The sequence below is a fragment of the Anomaloglossus baeobatrachus genome, chromosome 4 (assembly GCF_048569485.1).
Source record: "Anomaloglossus baeobatrachus isolate aAnoBae1 chromosome 4, aAnoBae1.hap1, whole genome shotgun sequence".
Lineage (NCBI taxonomy): Eukaryota > Metazoa > Chordata > Amphibia > Anura > Aromobatidae > Anomaloglossus > Anomaloglossus baeobatrachus.
Genome location: NC_134356.1, coordinates 641,844,757 through 641,864,318, shown reverse-complemented (window position 1 = coordinate 641,864,318; position 19,562 = coordinate 641,844,757). Strand labels below are relative to the sequence as shown.

The following is a 19,562-nucleotide window of genomic DNA, read 5'->3' as shown; positions in this document are numbered from 1 at the left end:
TATCTGTGTCTTGTCCTCTTTTTTCTCATCCAGCTGTTTTGTTTTCACATGAGTATATGTCCTTGGCACTTTCCCATGTGTTTGTGGTGTCTTGGGAGTTGTTTGTCACCTTTTGGACACCTTTGAAGGTTTAATGTGTTTTTATGTGTTTGTGTTTGACTCCCATTGTTTTCAAAGGGGTTTGAGAGGTTCGTCGAACGGTTCGTCAAACGTTCAGCGAACGGGGCTCCTTTCGACGAACCGAACCGAACTCGAGCCTTCAGCGGTTCGCTCATCTCTAGTAACAATCCACATTAATTCTTCAACAAAAAAATCAATATTTATTCAAATATAGTCATATTACATTCTGGAACATCAGCATAACTCTCCAAACTCTGTGTGTAACACATGTGTATCTATCTAATAAAAATTGTGAACTGGTGTGTGTCTGTTCATGATACATAATAGCAAAAACAGTTACAGCCGCACACTAAAATATCAAAGCCTTCAACTACTAAAAATAGATCTAAAAAGAAAAAACAAAAAGCCAGCACTAAATGTTCACTTCAGCACTAAAAATTCAAAACTGTACTTATTATAAAAATTTTGAGATTTTTGGCAAAAAATTGCAATTTCTTGAGCTACCTCGCCACGTCACGGCAAATCTCAAATGAATTGGTCGGTGGCTGACCCCCACCTTGCTATGCACCCCAATTTGGGATGTATTCCACCTGTCTAGATTTTGGCGGTTGGTGACTATTCATATTCAGTCATCAGACCCTGTCCACAGGCTATTTACTTCATGCAGCATTTGCTTGGACCTGTCCCGCCCACAGCCATGACTCAGTCATGGGTACGGGATTCAAATAGACCAGGTGAGTGCTGCTAAGAGCAGTTCTACTATTCATATGTGAGGCCGTATGGCACATTTTATAAAAATATTTTAGTGTAGGACTGCCCCAAATGAGATTTGCCGTGACGTGGCGGGGTAGCTCAAGAAATTGCAATTTTTTGCCAAAAATCTCAACATTTTTATAATAAGTACAGTTTGGAATTTTTAGTGCTGATGTGCACATTTAGTGCTGGCTTTTTGTTTTTTCTTCATTAAAAATAGATCTAATAAAATTTTGAGATGTTTTGCATATCAAAATGGCCATTTTCATATTTGCCTAGTAGCCACGTCATGGCAATCTCATATACTGGGTTCTACTCTTCTTTTTTGTCTCTCTCTGGGTTGTAAAAATCTTACATGTATGGGCAAAGCTAGACCCACTATTAAAGGATAAAAACACCTGTGGCTAATGGGGGAGGTGTAGAGGGGGTTGGGTGCATAGTCAGTCAAATGGACATGATTCCATATAAAATACAAAAAAGACAAAAAAAAGTCTGAAAGCACTCCATGTGATCAGGTGCATAATCTGCTCAAGATATATATACATATATGCAATGGAGATCAAAACTAGAGAACAACACACAATTTCCTAAATGTTAAGGTAATTGTGTCCTATGTGATTATATCATGACAATAGTAAACTAGCAGAATTTTAAGTTTATTCCATAAACTGAATTTATTCCAAAGCACATAATAAAAATTTAAATTAGATAAATGAAAATGAATACTTTCAGATAGCTGCAAGTTATTGGTGTAAATCTGTCACCTGGTGCTAATATCCTTAATTATCTGACAAATCCTATGTAACTGGCAGCCTAACATTCCAGTTTGCACTGACTGCAAAAATGGTGTGCTGTTCCATAATTACTGAAATACTAATAAAGGCACTATCCTGTACAGGTTAATTGCCGGTTTGCCTGAAGCTACTCCCCAACCTAGGGTCCAGTACTCCGCCGTGCTTTCGGTCCCGGACCGATGATTAGACTCGAGCTGCTGACCGTCCTCCAAGACCAGGTCTAGGCACCCAGCCTCAATGCCCTGCAACCGGGTCACCGACTCCTCCGGTCCCAGACCACCGTCTGCGACCCAACCTCTAGCTCCAAGGGAGCCATACGCTCCCCCAGCTCCTCACTACTCAAGGGCTACTTCAAATCTCTTGCTTCCTCTCCCTTTGCTCCCCTGGAGCCAACTACTCTGTTCTCCTCCCTCCCACCAGTCTGCCTGACCCCTAGGCGAGCGGCCTTATTCCAGCTCAGCAGCCCACTGGTGTGTCTGACAGGGTGTGGTGTGAGGTGTGGTTGGGATGCTGATGGAGGCAGTACTATAGGTTGGGAACCCAGAACCATGGGGGGTTGAGTCCTGCACTAAAAGGTAAAGAGCGTGCAGTACCCTGTGACACCCTGACTAGTCCAGAGGCATCACAGAATCATGGAGGACGCTGGTACGATTAGCTAGGTATTGCATCACCATCTTCAAAAATGTCCCTTCTTGTCAGACTACCCCATACATCAGGGTGTGGCCACTAAGAAGGTCTAAAGAAACTGTGCCAGACCTTTGCTATTGTTCCCCTGCCTCTGTTGGACATGGTGTGTGTCTCCCTCAATTTTCCTTCTTGGTTGCTTAACGAAATATGATCTCTGGAATTTTTGTATTAATTGTTTGACTAGGGCCTTCTAGTATTGTACATTTTACTAGCCCTCTTCGAAACAGAAAGAAGAGATGGAAAGTTCTTATTGTAACATGGGTCAAGAAGGGTGAGCAATAATTAATCAATGTTGGCCAAAATGCATAAAACAGGAGGGTCATGGGAAAGGCAGTGAGACATGAAGTCAGCAATGTGTGCCAGACACCCAATAGGCAAGACTTCCCTGTTTCCACCAGGCGGATGACTCTCCATCTCCCCCTCTTCCCGGTCCTCATTCATTTCAGATGGTTAGGCTTCTAGTGGTCAGGCTCCTGTTGAGTTGGTACAGCACAGATTGCAAATTACTGTTTTTTTGTTGTCCACACTTTCTTTAAAAAAGTGCCAGATTGAGGAACACCTAGATGTTGGCCTGGGAACATGCAACACATGGGTGTTCTGGGAAACCGTTGCCCACCTTCTCCTTCAGGCTACTTCACTGTCTCTTCCTGCCTTTTGCAGTGCTGTGGATCCTTCCTCCTCTGCTCTGTTGTCCTCTCTCTGAGAGGCACCTTCCCAAATTGGGTCAGTAACTTCATCGTCCACCACCTTGTCTTCCACTTCCACACTCTGATCCTCCTCCTTACTTGTTGTCTAAACAACTTTACTTATTGGCAACTGTTTCTCATCATCATCTACCTCTTTAGACACTAATTGCCGATCCCCATCATCATCTTCTTATGACCGTGGCTGTTCAAATATTTGGGCCTCACTAAACATAATCTCCTCGTGTCCTTCTGGAAACATGAAGGGTATCCATTCAGAATCATTAAATGTAAAAGTAAAGAGCTCCTCAGAGTGTTCGAGTGTTATTGTGATGCCCTGGCGCCATACATAACACCTTCCCATACAAGGTTCCATCAGCCACAAAATCCTAGCCACCCCCCCAGGGTAAGAAGGACACACCAGTGGACAGGACCAGGCGGATTGGGAGTGCCCACCTAGGGGTCTTGAGGATTCGGGGGCGGGAACAAGTTAGTCGAAGTCTAGTTTGGAGTCTAAGTTTGAAGGTCAAGTGGAGAGACGTGACAGTGACAGACTGTCAGAGACAAGCTGAGCCTAGTGGAGAGTAGACAGGGTAGTGGCCCTGGTCTGCTGGCTAGGTGGCAAGCAGTGGATCATGTCCAAAGGCGACGGGAATACGGTCACGGGAGATCCAGTGTGGACCGGGACAGGGTTGGAGCCCGCCGGTATTGACAGCGGAGATCCGGTCCGGAAACCGTGCACAGGCGGGGTACCTGGACCCTAGATAGAAGACGGTTGCAAGCCCCTTCTCTAATTCACCAGGCCGGGAGCAGGTTTCAAGCCTAGCTCCAGAAGTTTAGCCCAGATAGAGCGAAACGGCAGCCCACCACGGTTGACAGGGTATTCACATACACCCACTGAAATCACACGGGTCAGTTTTCGCAAGCACGTCTCCCAACCAAAATACACCGGGAGTGGACTTCCCCATTCCGTTCGGAGTCGTCCAAAAGTGAGGAAACCTACAGAGTGCCGGAGAAGGGACATCGGTACACCAGCTGGGTGTGGGACCTGAGTACACCTGGACGTTTACCAACGGACTTGTGTGTAATTCTTCTACAGTGAGTACACCAACATTCCCCGGTCTGGCCCAGCACGCCACCTCCGACCTATATCACTCCCTGTGTTCTGGACACTGAGCCCCGGGGCATCCATCACTAGAGATGAGCGAACCGGTCGCGGATCGGCTCGAGTTTGGTTCGCTGAACGGAGGTCTCGTTCGAGTTCGGTTCGGTTCGTCGAACGTTCGACGAACCGAACTCGAACCGCATAGGAAACAATGGCAGGCAATCACAAACACATAAAAACACCTAGAAAACATCCTCAAAGGTGTCCAAAAGGTGACAAACAACTCACAACACAACACAAACACATGGGAAAGTGACAAGGACATATACTCATGCAAAAACAAAAGAGCTGGACAAGGAAAAAGAGGAGGAGACACAGATATAGGCATGGCACGCCCTTCTAAAATCATGTAAAACACCGCAAGGTGACTCCAATCGGAGTCTCCCATTTTTTCAAAAATTGGGCCACACACACACACCCACCCCTTCAGTGGCAGCACTTGTGCCCTAGTTGTATACTTCACAGGTAGATTTGCATCAAGCATAATCAAAAATACGCCATACTTAACCGTCCCCAGGATGACACCGGGGTAGGTAGCAAAGTCTTTGCTGAACCATGACTTGTTCATCTTGGCTCCTTTTAAAAAACACAGCAAGCAAATGTTACTCCAAGCGGAGTCTCCCTTTTTTCCAAAAATTGGGCCCCACACACACCCACCCCTTCAGTGGCAGCACTTGTGCCCCAGTTGTACACTTCACAGCTAGATTTGCATCAAGCACATTCAAAAATACGCCATACTTAACCGTCCCCAGGATGACACCGGGGTAGGTAGCAAAGTCTTTCCTGATACCAGCGCTGTGCATCTTGGCTCATTTTTAAAAACAATCTAAGCAAGGGTTACTCCAAGCGGAGTCTCCCTTTTTTTCCAAAAATTGGGCCCCACACACACCCACCCCTTCAGCGGCAGCACTTGTGCCCCAGTTGTACACTTCACAGCTAGATTTGCATCAAGCACATTCAAAAATACGCCATACTTAACCGTCCCCAGGATGACACCGGGGTAGGTAGCAAAGTCTTTCCTGATCCCAGCTCTGTTCATCTTGGATCATTTTTAAAAACAATGTAAGCAAGGGTTACTCCAAGCGGAGTCTCCCTTTTTTTCCAAAAATTGGGCCCCACACACACCCACCCCTTCAGTGGCAGCACTTGTGCCCTAGTTGTACACTTCACAGGTAGATTTGCATCAAGCACAATCAAAAATACGCCATACTTAACCGTCCTTAGGATGACACCGGGGTAGGTAGCAAAGTCTTTCCTGATCCCAGCTCTGTTCATCTTGGATAATTTTTAAAAACAATGTAAGCAAGGGTTACTCCAAGCGGACTCTCCCTTTTTTTCCAATAATTGGGCCACACAGACACTAACCACTTCAGTGGCAGCACTTGTGCCCTAGTTGTACACTTCACAGCTAGATTTGCATCAAGCACATTCAAAAATACGCCATACTTAACCATCCCCAGGATGACACCGGGGTAGGTAGCAAAGTCTTTCCTGATCCCAGCTCTGTTCATCTTGGATCATTTTTAAAAAACACAGCAAGCAATGGTTACTCCAAGCGGAGACTCCCTTTTTTCAAAAAATTGGGCCACACAGACACCTTATCAGTGGCAGCAGTTGTGCCCTAGTTGCAAACAGGATGTTTTGATTTGCATCAAGCACATTCCAAATCCACAAGCATTTACTCTCCCCAGGATGACTCAGGGGTAGTAAATTCCTTCTGGATCCATGACTTGTTCATTTTGATGAACGTTAGTCTGTCCACATTGTCACTGGACAGATGTGTGCGCTTATCTGTCAGCACACACCCAGCAGCACTGAAGACACGTTCAGAGACAACGCTGGCAGCTGGACACGACAAAATCTCCAAGGCGTAAGTGGAGAGCTCTGGCCATATTTCAAGATTTGAAGCCCAAAATGAGCAAGGCTCCATTTGCAAAGTCATGGCATCGATGTTCATTTGGAGATACTCCTGTATCATCCTCTCTAGCCGTTGACTATGTGTCAGACTTGTTGTCTCAGGTGGCCTTGCAAAGGAGGGTCTAAAAAAATTATGAAAAGATTTAATAAAATTGCTGTTACCAGCACCAGATACGGTGCTACTGGTACGGGTAGACTGTTGAAGATGACGAGACCGTCCCATGTTTGTCAAGTTACAACTGGGAGAATCACTCCCTGCACCTGCACGGTTGTTTGGTGGAAAAGCCGAGCTAAGATCGAGTAACAGCTTCTGCTGATACTCCTGCATACGTGCGTCCCTTTCTATGGCTGGAATTATGTCACAAAATTTGGATTTGTACCGGGGATCTAATAGTGTGGCAATCCAGTAGTCATCATCACTTCTAATTTTGACAATACGAGGGTCATGTTGGAGGTAGTGCAGCAAGAAGACACTCATGTGTCTTGCGCAGCCATGCGGACCAAGTCCACGCTGTGTTTGTGGCATAGAGGTGCTAACCGTTCTTTCTTCCTCTGACATCTCCCCCCAACCTCTTTCAACTGAAATTTGACCAAGGTCTCCCTCATCCGCTGAGTCTTCCATGTCCATGGACAGTTCGTGCTCCATTTCTTCATGTTCTCCTGCACCTTCCTCAACATTTCGCCTGCTACCATGCGCCCTTGTTGATCCCTGTCCCCCATGGTCCCATGCGTGCCGCGTTGGTGATGATGAACGTCTGGACCTTGGTGATGTTGTTGTGTCTTGCGCATATGAATCCTCCTGTAGTTCCTCCCCTTCCTGTTGTCCCACCCCCTGACTCCGAATAGTGTTTAGCGTGTGCTCCAGCATGTAAATGACTGGAATTGTCATGCTGATAATGGCATTGTCAGCGCTAAACATATTCGTCGCCATGTCGAAACTGTGCAGAAGGGTGCATAGGTCCTTGATCTGAGACCACTCCATCAGGGTGATCAGCCCCACCTCTGCATCTCGTTGGCCCAGGCTATACGTCATGACGTATTGCACCAGGGCTCGGCGGTGCTGCCACAGTCGCTGTAACATGTGGAGAGTCGAATTCCAGCGTGTCGCCACATCGCATTTCAGGCGATGAACCGGCAGGCCGAAAGACTTCTGGAGCGATGCAAGTTGCTCAGCAGCGGTGGTTGAACGGCGGAAGTGAGCAGACAGTTTTCGTGCCCTGTTCAGAAGGCCATCTAGGCGGGGATAGTGTGTTAAAAATTGCTGGACAACAAGGTTCAACACGTGAGCCATACAAGGCACGTGTGTCACCTTGCCCAGGCGAAGGGCCGCACCCAGGTTTGCAGCATTGTCGCACACGGCCTTACCAGGCTGCAGGTTGAGTGGAGACAACCATTTATTAAACTCAGTCTCCAGAGCTGCCCACAACTCATCCGCTGTGTGACTCCTATTTCCAAGACATGTCAAGCTAAAGACCGCCTGATGTCGTTGCGCTCTGCTGCCAGCATAGTAATGAGGGGTGCGTGATTCCTTCCGCGCAGTGAGAACGCTGGTGGCCTGACCAGGCAGGCTTGGGGCGGAGGTGGAGGACCCAGATGAGGTGGAGGAGGCAGAAGCAGTGGCGGAACTTGGACAGACAGAGGATTGACACACAAGTCGTGGGGACGGCAAGACTTGTGCAGCAGACCCTTCACCATCTATCACCATAGTTACCCAGTGCCCAGTCAGCAACATGTAACGTCCCTGTCCATGCTATTGGTGGTGAAATGCACCCGTTCACACACAGAGTTTCTCAAGGAAGCGGTGATGTTGTGTGTGACATTCTGGTGTAGCGCAGGCACACCTTTCTTAGAGAAGTAGTGGCGACTGGGCATCTGGTACTGGGGCACAGCGACAGACATAAGGTCTCTAAAATCCTGTGTGTCCACCAGGCGGAAAGGCAGCATTTCGGTAGCCAAGAGCTTACAGAGGGATAAAATCAACCTCTTAGCTTTTTCATGGGTCGCAGGAAATGGTCTTTTATTTGTCCACATCTGAGGGACAGAGATCTGGCTGCTGTGTGTAGACGGTGTTGAGTAGGGTGTCCCTGGAAAAATGCAGGTTTGTGAGGAAAGTGCAGGCGGAGACATGATGTTGCCTTCATCCAACGTTGGTGCTATCGATGTCTGAGAGAGCTGTACACACGCACTTGTTTCCCCTTCCAAACCAACTGACGACCTACCAAGCAAACTGCCTGTTGCGGTTACAGTGGTGGAAGTTGTGCGTGGAAAACCAGGTGTGACAGCTGTCCCCACAGTCCTAGAAGATGAAGAGTGCGCGGATGCACTGGAAGGGGCAGGCCGTGGATGGTTCACTCCGCTAGGCCGCATTGCAGCACGGTGAGCTTCCCACTGGGACATATGATATTTATTCATGTGACGATTCATGGAAGAAGTTGTCAAACTGCTGAGCTTTTGACCTCTACTAACAGAATCACGACAAATTTTACAGATCACATAATTTGGGCGATCTTTTGCTATGTCAAAAAAGGACCAGGCTAGGCAAGGCTTAGAGGGCATGCGAACTGCTGATCCACCTCGACTAGTGCTCAGAGGCACAGTGGTGGCTGAGGATGCAGTTGTAGACGTGCTACCAGTACTCCGACTCTGTCCAGGAAGGCGCAAGGTAACTTCGTCGTCAGTTGCATCCTCCTCCACCATCTCTGTTGACCTCCTCGAGGGCCTGACTGTGGGTTGACAGTAGGTGGGATCTAGAACTTCCTCATGAATTGTTGTGTTTGCACTCCCCTCACCCTCAGACCGAGCCTCTTCTTGCCCTGACCGAATATTTAAGTTGTCATCACAATCTGGTATCTGCGTCTCATAGTCATCAGTATGTTCCTCATTGTCTATAACAGCAGGTGTTACAGTTTGTGAAAAAGGGTCAACATTATGCTCAGAAACTTGGTCCTCACGGCCTGAATCAGAGTCACAAAGGTTCTGGGCATCACTGCTGACCATTTCCTGGTCTGTACTCACTGTAGCTTGGGATCAGACCTCTGATTCCCAGGCTATAGTGTGACTGAACAGCTCTGCAGACTCAGCCATCTGAGTTCCACCATACTGTGCAGGGCGGATGGAGACTTCAGAGCTGGGAGAAAGCAAGTGTGATTGGGATGACAACTCAGAGGACTGGTGTTTTTTGGATGCGGCGGTAGTTGAGGTGGCGGAGAGGGCACTTGCTGGACCACTTGAGATCCATTCAAGCATTTTCCTTTTTTGGCCATCATCTACCTTTGTTCCAGTTGTTCGTGTCCGTAAAAAAGGGAGCACATCGGATTGTCCACGGAAAGTAGTAGACATCTTACTTTTGCTGGAAGATGGTCTATCTTCAGCAGATGTTAATGGAGCTTTGCCACCTTCCCCACGGACAAACCCTTTTTTTCCTTTTCCAACACGCCTCTTCCCCTTTCCACCAGCATCTGTCATTTTGCCACTCATTTTGATTGCGACAAGATTGTGCACTTAAAATGTGGTAGTAAAAATTGAGAGGTGGTGTAGATTGCATCGGTGGTCTAGCTTTATTAACAGCAGAATAAACAACAATAACTATCCCCGACAATGCAACTATGGCCCTTAAACTGGCAGCAGTGTTTGCTAGTATAATGGCTTGTTAACAATGAGTTTGAGTGTGCAATGCAGAGGTGATGCACATAGATATGCACCAGTGGGACACTAATGGAAGTCCAACAGACACTTTTAGGATGCCACTAAGTTTACTCAGTGTTTGCTAGTATAATGGCTTAGTAACAATGAGTTTGAGTGTGCAATGCAGAGGTGATGCACATAGATTTGCACCAGTGGGACACTAATGGAAGTCCTACAGCCACTTTTAGGATGCCACTAAGTTTACTCAGTGTTTGCTAGTATAATGGCTTAGTAACAATGAGTTTGAGTGTGCAATGCAGAGGTGCTGCACATAGATTTGCACCAGTGGGACACTAATGGAAGTCCAACAGCCACTTTTAGGATGCCACTAAGTTTACTCAGTGTTTCCTAGTATAATGGCTTAGTAACAATGAGCTTGAGTGTGCAATGCAGAGGTGATGCACATAGATTTGCACCAGTGGGACACTAATGGAAGTCCAACAGCTACTTTTAGGATGCCACTAAGTTTGCTCAGTGTTTGCTAGTATACTGGCTTAGTAACAGTGAGCTTGAGTGTGCAAAGGGCAGGAGGGTACAGTGGCAGGGTTGTGGGTCTGGGTAGAGAAAAATAAGCCTCTGTTTCTATCCCTCCTAATGGGGAAATGCAGCGAGGAAATCCCTTGACCTTAGCTACACAGACGCTGTCATCTTGTGTAGCTGTTAAACTCTGTTTTCACGGCCCTGACTGTCACCTATGGCTCTGACCCTGCCGGTATTAGCCCTTAAAAGGACTAATAGAAACTTCTATCCCTATTCTGTATAGCGCTGTGTATAGAGCGTACACAGCATTATCGGAGAAAGGAGCTACGCCAGCGGTGACTGACACCCAGACGCAGAAGAGATAATGGCGTCCGGACGGGCAGATACTCGTTTTTATAATGCAGGGACATGTGACATGGACATCCTATCACACATGCCGTTGCTTCTCTGGCTAAAAGTCCACTTAGCTGTGTGTGTGTCTGGGATTGGCTGACATGCTGGCCCGCCCCACTACACGCGCGCGCTTTGGGAAGGAAGACAACGAAAAAAAAAAAAAAATGGCGATCGCCATTATCCATACAGCAGTGATCTGAATGCGCTGTTCCCGCACACTATACACTGAAATGTCATAATAGTGTGAGTCACAGAGGGACTTACACTATTACAGCGGAAAGCCAGCTAGGAATTAGCTGTTTTTTTGCTGCTAGAACCGTTCTCGAACGTATCTAGAACTATCGAGCTTTAGCAAAAAGCTCGAGTTCTAGTTCGATCTAGAACAGCCCCCAAAATCACTCGAGCCGCGAACTGGAGAACCTCGAACCGAGCTCAACTCTTTCCATCACTACCCACGGAGGGGTAGTTAATGTGGGTGGCATCACAAAGTATCTACAGCAATCCCCATACAAATACGTTCTCTTTTTATTTGAGTGTCCGCGCGACCTCTGGGCCCGGAAATACCTCGAGCCACTGAGGATCCAGATCCGAGCAGCCCGGCTGCTACTGACGTGGGGGCGGCACATTATCACTTGCTTCCTGGGATTCGCCATTGTGGGAGAAATGAGGATCAGGGTAAAGATTATGTGATCCAGACTCTTGGCTAGTGAGACCGAGCTCTGGGGAAGAGAGGGAAACATTCTTAAAGCATTATCTAACATCCAACTAACTACCTGTTTGCACTGTTCTGTATTCAACAGTGGCTTTAGGGTGCAGCAGAAAGGACTGTAAGGCTACAATCTATGCTTGTAAGCCTAGCCTAACCCTCCTGCAGCACCTACCTCTACACTGAATGCAGAAAACAGCGGTATTAATAGGGGATAGAATATATTTAGTCCTGAAAAGGACTTTTGGTTTTAGGCAGCAGCAACAAGGACTGTAAGGTTCTAATCTCTGCCTTTACACCTGTAATCCCAACCTATCCCTCTTGTAGAAGCTATCCTTACACTGTTTTCGCAGTAGAGTGAGCTGAGCACCACATCACCTGGTCTTATCCATACCCAATGATGTATTGTGACTGGCCATTTACCGTAATGCTAGTAGCCAACATGGATACGGCATCACCGTTATTGGGAGGCTATCTCCACATATTTTATTGCTAAAAAATAGTTGCAAAACAAACATGGCAGGGACTCTAGCATGGCGCTTCAGCACCAGGGATAAACAATCAAGTATTGAGCATGCCTGAGTAGCCCGATACTTGATTGAATAGCAAGCAGTATTCAATCTGCACACTATGGCTCTGGTCTCTCTTTTGTGTCCCATAAGTTTTAGGTGTCTTTTTAGCACACAAGTGTGGATGACTACTGTCCTGTGCACTCCTAAAAAAGATGGATCCAAGACTAGATGCAAAATAGTCCAAAGTGTGTCTAGCTGCGTCATTATAATGAGGGGTTCCATCTGGGGTTTCTTCATTTTTGTGTTATTTACACGGAAACCTCAACGTAAATCCTCACCAAAGGACACAAGAATGTGATCCCAGCCTTATACAATAAGGGATCAAAAAATATTATGTAACCCAAAATGTTACCACTAAAATTCCTAACTTATCCTGCAAAAAATCAGTTCCAACTCAGGTCCATTATCTGTCACTGGAAATATAGAGGGTCCCCACGCCACTGGTAGAAAAAAAAGACTCTGGAAAAATGACAAGGCCCCCACCACCCACATAAAATCCAGTGAAATATCAACTTCAAATGAACCCCTTCTTCTGAGTGGCATTGTGCATAAATATACAACAGTAAGCGACGATAAGCAAAAGCTGGGTGCAATCTTTCGGCACTAGGCTGGCATATTTGCAATTTTTCAGAAAAAAAAGTCATGGTGTGGATGTTGCAGAATAGTCACTGCAGCCAGAGATGAATTCATTGAGAGATGCAATTTGCACAGAGGTGCCACTTTTGAGTTTTTCTGCTTTTTTGGCACCTCAGGGGGCCTGCAAATGCAACACTGTGTCTAAATTTGCATTCTAAAAATTAAATAGCCCTGTTTGCTTTTTCCAAGTTTTGTATGTGCCCAAACATTAGTTTTGACCACATACAGTATGGGGCATCACTACGTACCAGAGAAATTGCATAACAAAGTATGGGGTCAATTTTCACCCATTAACCTTGTATAAATGATACATTTGGTGCTAAATTAGTATTTTAGTATTTTTTTTATTTTTTGATATCACATCTAAATGTGATAAAGTTTTGAGAATCAACTGTAGGTTAAAAATGCTCAGTAAATGCCTAGTTGAGTTTCTTCAGGGGTCACGTTCCAAAATTGGTCTCACTTATGGGGGTTTCTGCAGTTTTCGAACCTCAGGGGTTCTACAAATGTGACATGGTGCTGCTATCTATTCCAGATAAATTTACACTTCAAAAATCAAACCGACATCTTTGCTTCCCAAGCCCTGCCGTGTGCGCAAACAGCGTTTTTTGACCACATATGGGGTATCATCATATTTGTGAAAAATTGCCTAACAAATTATGGGGTCTGTTTATTATCCTATTATTGATTATGAAAGTTACAAATTTAGGGCTAAAACAACATTTTAACATAAAAAAGTAATTTTAGTTTTCACATTCCCATTTTGAAAAGTTCTGTAATGCATCTGTGGCGCCCTGGACAAGCCAGGTCGTCACAGGTACTGCAACAACACACCCCACACCGCGAGATAGGCACATCAGTCACACAAATCCTTGTTGCCTCCCTCCAGGGGCTGATGTCCACACCTGGTGGGGTGGAGCCAGGTGGTTGGCCCCACCCACTGAGGAGTTCACAGTCCTGGTGGCGAGAAAAGGAAGTCAGTGAAGAGTGAGCAGTTCAGTTAGGGAGAGTGAAGGAGAAGGAGTTAAGTGGTAGTAGAGGAGCAGACTGACTGTGTCCGGGTACGTGGCCCGGGCACCGAGAGCAGGGTTGGCAGATGGTGGTGGCCGTCTGCAGGAGAGGCCGAACGACGTGGAACCGTAGGACCGGGGATGGGCGGTGGCCCGCCGGTACCGAACCGGGGAGCGAAGAGAAGCCAGCACAAACCGGCAGGGCCTACGGACCCCGACCAGGCTTGGAGTCGCCGTTAAACCGGTCAAATCCGTTAGCGACTGGAACCTCCGGGGTTTCCTAGCAACAAAGACGTGACTGAAGGCAACCGTCCAAACCGAGAAAGGGAAATACAGCTACCGCCACAGTTAGAATTCCCAGGGCCAGCGCCTGCAGGCAAAAGGGGCTCCTCTGGCCCATATCCAAGCTGGGGAGCGGGTTACCGGTGGGAAGCCATCAGGACCGAAGATACACAACAGGTGCAGGGAAAGGCAGCCACCATCCACCTACCGGGGGTCACCACAGCAGCCGGCTGCGGGACCCGTCCATCCAGCCGTTTGTTTTATCGGAGACTCTGTATCCATTCTTGGCTGAGTGAGTACCACTGTGCCATCTGGCACCGCGCTGCCCCAGCGACCCTGCACCTTGCCAACCCTGCCAACCCCCGTCTCACCTCACCGGGCCCCGGGACCACCTACCCCCCTACCCACGGAAGGGAGAGAAACATCTCAGCTGCTCCCTGTCATCGCTCCCGGGATCCCCATCCAGAGCAGTGGTGGTGTCCCAACCTCACCACACACTGTGGGTGGCGTCACGGACCAACTCCCCAAATCCCAAACTACCCCCCTTTCACTCACGGGCGAGGAGCGCCGCTCGAGTCCCCGGATCCGGCCCACCGCTCGAGCCACCGAGCAGCCTTCGCAGAAGTGCCGGACCCGAGCGTGGTGAGCGCAGCGACCTCCCTGCCAGCGACACATCTATGGGTTCCAAAATAGTGAACACATCCTTAGATGAATTCCTTGTTTGGTGTAGATTCCAAAATTGGGTCACTTGTGGGGGGTTTCCAGCTGTTTAGGCGCCTTAAGGGCTCTGCAAATGCAATATTTCAGCCAAATATGTGTTCTAAAATTAAAACAGTGCTCCTTCCCTTCTGATCCCGTTCGTTTGTCTAAACAGATGTTTCTGACCTCATGTTGTGTATGAGAGCGTTCAGAATAAACTGGGTAATAAATTGTGGAGTCCATTTTTTTCATTCAATCCCTTGTAATAGTAAAAACGTTCAGGTTAAAGCAATATTGTAGATGCAAAATTATTTTTTTCTTCATTCCATCTTTTATTAAAGAGGTGGCCCACTACAAGGCATAGTGGCCACATCGATTTAAAGCTGAGACAAAGGGTTATTTTTAAATACCTTCTGTTGACCATTCAGCCTGTGAGCAGCGCTATCACTGTCCACTCTTCCCCATCACGAGACCCAGGCTGCAGTGACCTCTGATGTCCATTGATGCCATGTCAACTTCTGGAATTGGAAGTTGACCCAGTATCACCAAGGTGGGACCCAGTCTCTGTAAGTGACTGGACTGGGGGTGGAGTTTCATCGCACATCGCAGCCTTGCGGGTTCTCTCCTTCACTGCAAAGCGTTGCAAGCACAAGTAATGCTTGGCTGTGATGTGCAGTGAAACTTCTCCCACAGCCCAGTCACTCACTCCATGATGCCAGTGTGATGCCCTGACAAAATCAGGTTGTCACAGAAGACTGCATCCATCTTCCAGATGCAGGATTCCCTCCTCCTTGGCCTTCCACCACAACCCCACACAGCTACACAACACCAGCCACAAAGCCTAGTCACCACCCCAAGGACAATAAGAACACACCAGTGGGCGAGGCCAGGCAGATGGTGACGCCCACCTAGGGGTTCTGAGGTGTCAGGGGAGGGAACAAGACAGTTGAGTCTGTGGAGGAGTTCAGAGTGAACAGAGTCTGAGTCAGAGTGCAGACACAGTAAGACAGAAGGAGTCTCGAGTTGAAGTGAGAGGACAGTAGAAGTCTGTAGTCGGGGGTTGCAGCTCCCGGACTACCGGACTAGTGGAGCTGACTAGGTGGCAGACGGCAGAGTAGGACCACAGGCGATGGAGATCCGGTCGCGGGAGACCTTATGTGGACCGGGGCAGGGTTGTAGCCCGCCGGTGCCGACAGCGGGGATCCGGTCTGGAGGCCGTGCACAGTCGAGGTACCTGGACCCTAGGGAGATGACTGCTTCAAGCACCTTTCCAATTGACCAGCAGGGGACAAGATTCCAAGTCTTGTCCCACTAGCAGCCCAGATAGAGCGAGACAGAAGCCCAACGCGGGGCTAGCAAGTGCTTGCTAAAATCTCAAGGGTCAGATCTCGTGGGCCACAGCTCCCGCAGCAAAGACACCGGGAGGGGACTTTTCCCGTTTTATGCGGACTAGTCAACATACAAGACACCAAAGTGAAGGAGGAAGGGCCCCTGTTCTTTCCACCAGTGTGCGGAACCCGAGCACACCCCTCCAGAGGCTACCAGTATCCGGCAGTTGGTTTACTATCTGGACTCTGTGTGATTTATTCAAAAACAGTGAGTACACCGGTATCATCCGGTCCAGCCCTGCAGACTGCATCCCAGCACTCTACTCCATCTACACCTGGGCCCTGGGACTACACGTCCCCTACCCGTGGAGGGGATACCATCCTGCTGCCCCGCTCCATCAGCCCCGGGCAGTGGCAGTGTCACCAACAATCACTGCCACCCATGAGTGGCGTCACTGACACAACCTCCCCTGTATATATATCCCCCTTTTCACTTGCGAGCGACAGACGGGTGCTCAGACCCCGAATCCGGTTCCCTCTTGAGCCACCGCAACAACCCCAGATCTGAGCATTAACACAAGGTTAATTTCCAATTCCAGAAGTTGACGTGACCTCACCGGACATCAGAGGTCACAGAAGCCCGGATGGGGGATGAGTAGACAGAGATATTGCCACATACAGGCAGAATGGGCAACAGAAGGTATTTAGAAAAAGCCTTCTTTCACAGCTTTACACTGGTGTGCCCTCTATGCTTTGTAGTGGATCATCCCTTTAATTCCTGTGTAGCTCCTGAATATTTGAAAAATTCCTTGACATCAGTTTGAAGAAGTATTTGAGGGGTGCAGTTTTTAAAAATGGTATTACTTTTGGGAGAGTTTCTAATATATAGAATACTTAAAGGATACTTATATCTGAATAGGTCCCTAAAGAAGCAGGTTTTGTCATTTTTTTAAAAAATGTGAAATTACCACTAAACTTTTCACGTTTCTAACATCGAAACAAAATATGATGCAGATGTAGAGGACATATGGGAAGTGTTATTTATTATTTAATACAGCATGACTAATTGATTTAAGGAAATAAATATTGAAAATAGCTAAAATTTCAAAATTTTCGACCAAATTCCGATATTTTTACAAATTAAAGCAAAAAATATCAACATAAAATTTACCACTTACATAAATTACAATGTGTCATGAAGTAGCAATCTCAGAATCACTGGTATTTTTTGAAGTGTTCCAGAGTTATTACTACATAAATTGACACTGGTCAGATTTAAAAAATTTGGCTTGAACATTAAGGTCAAAATTGGCTTCATCGGTAAACTATGAAACACGTTCCCATTCATTGAAGATGTTCTTTAAGTACAGTTTTACTTTTACCGTGGCATCGAATACATCCTTATTCCTTAGACTGTACACCAGTGGGTTCAACATTGGCACCACAGCCACATAAATAACAGAGAGCAGTTTATTATCTTCTCTGGAATGGTCCGTTTCGGGTTTCATGTACAAGAAGATAATTGGTCCATAGAATAATACGACCGTCGTAATATGGGAAGTACAGCTAGTGAAAGCTTTATGACGACCCTGGGAGGATTTGATCTTCAATATGGTGGAAATTATGTAGACATAGGATACTACAATGAGGGAATATGGTACACATCCAATGAATATGCTTTCGACAATGGTCAAAATATCTCGCTTTGTGGAGTCACTGGCAGAGAGCTTACTTAACGTCTTCAGATCGCAGAAAAAATGATCAATTTCATTGGAATTGCAGAAAGATAAAGAAGATACAATCAATGAATGCAACAAAGAATTAAAGATTCCAATGAGCCATGATGAAGCCGCCATTGTAAGCCTCACACTTTTTCTCATGGCTATTGTATACTGCAAAGGCTTACAGATTGCCACATAGCGGTCATAAGCCATGCACGTAAGGATGAATATTTCCGCCTGTCCACACACTAAAAAGAAATACAACTGAGTTATGCAGCCTTGAAATGAGATCGTATGATCCTGGGTTACAATGATGGACAAGAGCTTTGGGAGAGTAATGGACACATAGGTGATATCCGCAATAGAAAGGTTACATAGGAAGAAATACATAGGGGTGTGCAGCTGGGTCACTAAACACACAAGACTAATAATGATCACATTCCCAATGACTGTCATCAAATACAAGAGTAACACTCCAATTAACATTGCGATTTGTCCTGCCGCAGAGGTGTAAAAAGACAAAATTTTGAATTCCTTGACTGTACTGTTTGTGCAATTATTCATATTGACTACCTGGAGAAAGATGACAAAATGTAGTTAGAATCCTTCATTATAGAACAACACTTTAAAATTAGAGATGGACGGACCCGGACTGTAAAAGTCCAGATCCACACGGTTTCAAAAGTATCTGGTTGCCGTTTCCAGGCCCAGAGTTCTCAGGGAACTCCAGCTAATGACCGGGGCCAGCAACTCTGAAAGAAAAAATAAAAATAAAGCAAGTGCACTATACTTACCAGGTCTCTGGTGCAGCTGTAACTGCTTCAAGGCCTCTCACTCTTCTTCCGGGGCCGCTCATTATTGCTCAACCATATTCACCGCTTCTCCCACCCACTGGCAGTCCTGGCATCTGTGTTTGGTTTCAGTCAGATGCACCACCAGCCTGTGTGTCAGCGTCTGGCTGTTTGCAATCACAGATAAAATAATCACAGATAAACAAATAGGTGCAGGGTCCCCCCTAAAGGCCGCTTTACACGCTGTAATATCGGTACCGATATTGCTAGCGTGCGTACCCGCCCCCATCTGTTGAGCGACACGGGCAAATCGCTGCCCGTGCCGCACAACATCGCCCAGACCCGTCACACTACTTACCTGCCCGGCGACGTCGCTGTGACCTGCGAACCGCCTCCTTTCTAAGGGGGCAGTTCGTTTAGCATCACAGAGACGTCACAGCAGCGTCACTGAACTGCCACCCAATAGAAGCGGAGGGGCGGAGATGAGCAGGACGAACATCCCGCCCACCTCCTTCCTTCCGCATTGTGGCCAGGAGGCAGGTAAGGAGAGGTTCCTCATTCCTGCGGTGTCACACGGAGCAATGTGTGCTGCCGCAGGAACGAGGAACAACTTCATTACTGCTGCAGTAACGATTTTTGAGAATGGACCCCCATGTCACCGATGAGCGATTTTGCACGTTTTTGCGACGATGCAAAATCGCTCATAGGTGTCACACGCAACGGCATCGCTAATGCGGCCGGATGTGCGTCGCAAATTCCGTGACCCCAACGACTTCACATTAGCGATGTCGTAGCGTGTAAAGCCCCCTTTAGTGTATTATGATACCCAGCACAGATAAAGCATACGGCTGCAGGCTGCAGCCCCCAGACGTGTGCTTATCTTGGCTGTGTATCAAAATAAGATAAACAGCATGCAGCTTTTTTTTTTTTTAATTATTTAAACAATTTTAAAAAACGGTGCGCAGTCCCCCCTAATTTGAATACTCATCCATGATAAAGCCCAACAGCTTGGATCTGGTATTCTCAGGCAGGGTAGACCCATGCTTATTGGGCCCCAGCCAAAAAATAGCAGCTTGCATCCGCCCAGGATTGTCACATCTATTAGATGCAACAATACCAGAACTTTACCCGGCTTTTCCCG

General features: G+C 47.1%; 1 pseudogene; it reads right to left on the bottom strand.

Moving 5' to 3' along the window:
• LOC142302750 (olfactory receptor 1E16-like) overlaps positions 1–18,194 on the bottom strand; it is a 61,976-nt pseudogene extending 43,782 nt beyond the window's left edge.
• Between the last annotated feature and the right edge of the window lie 1,368 nt (positions 18,195–19,562).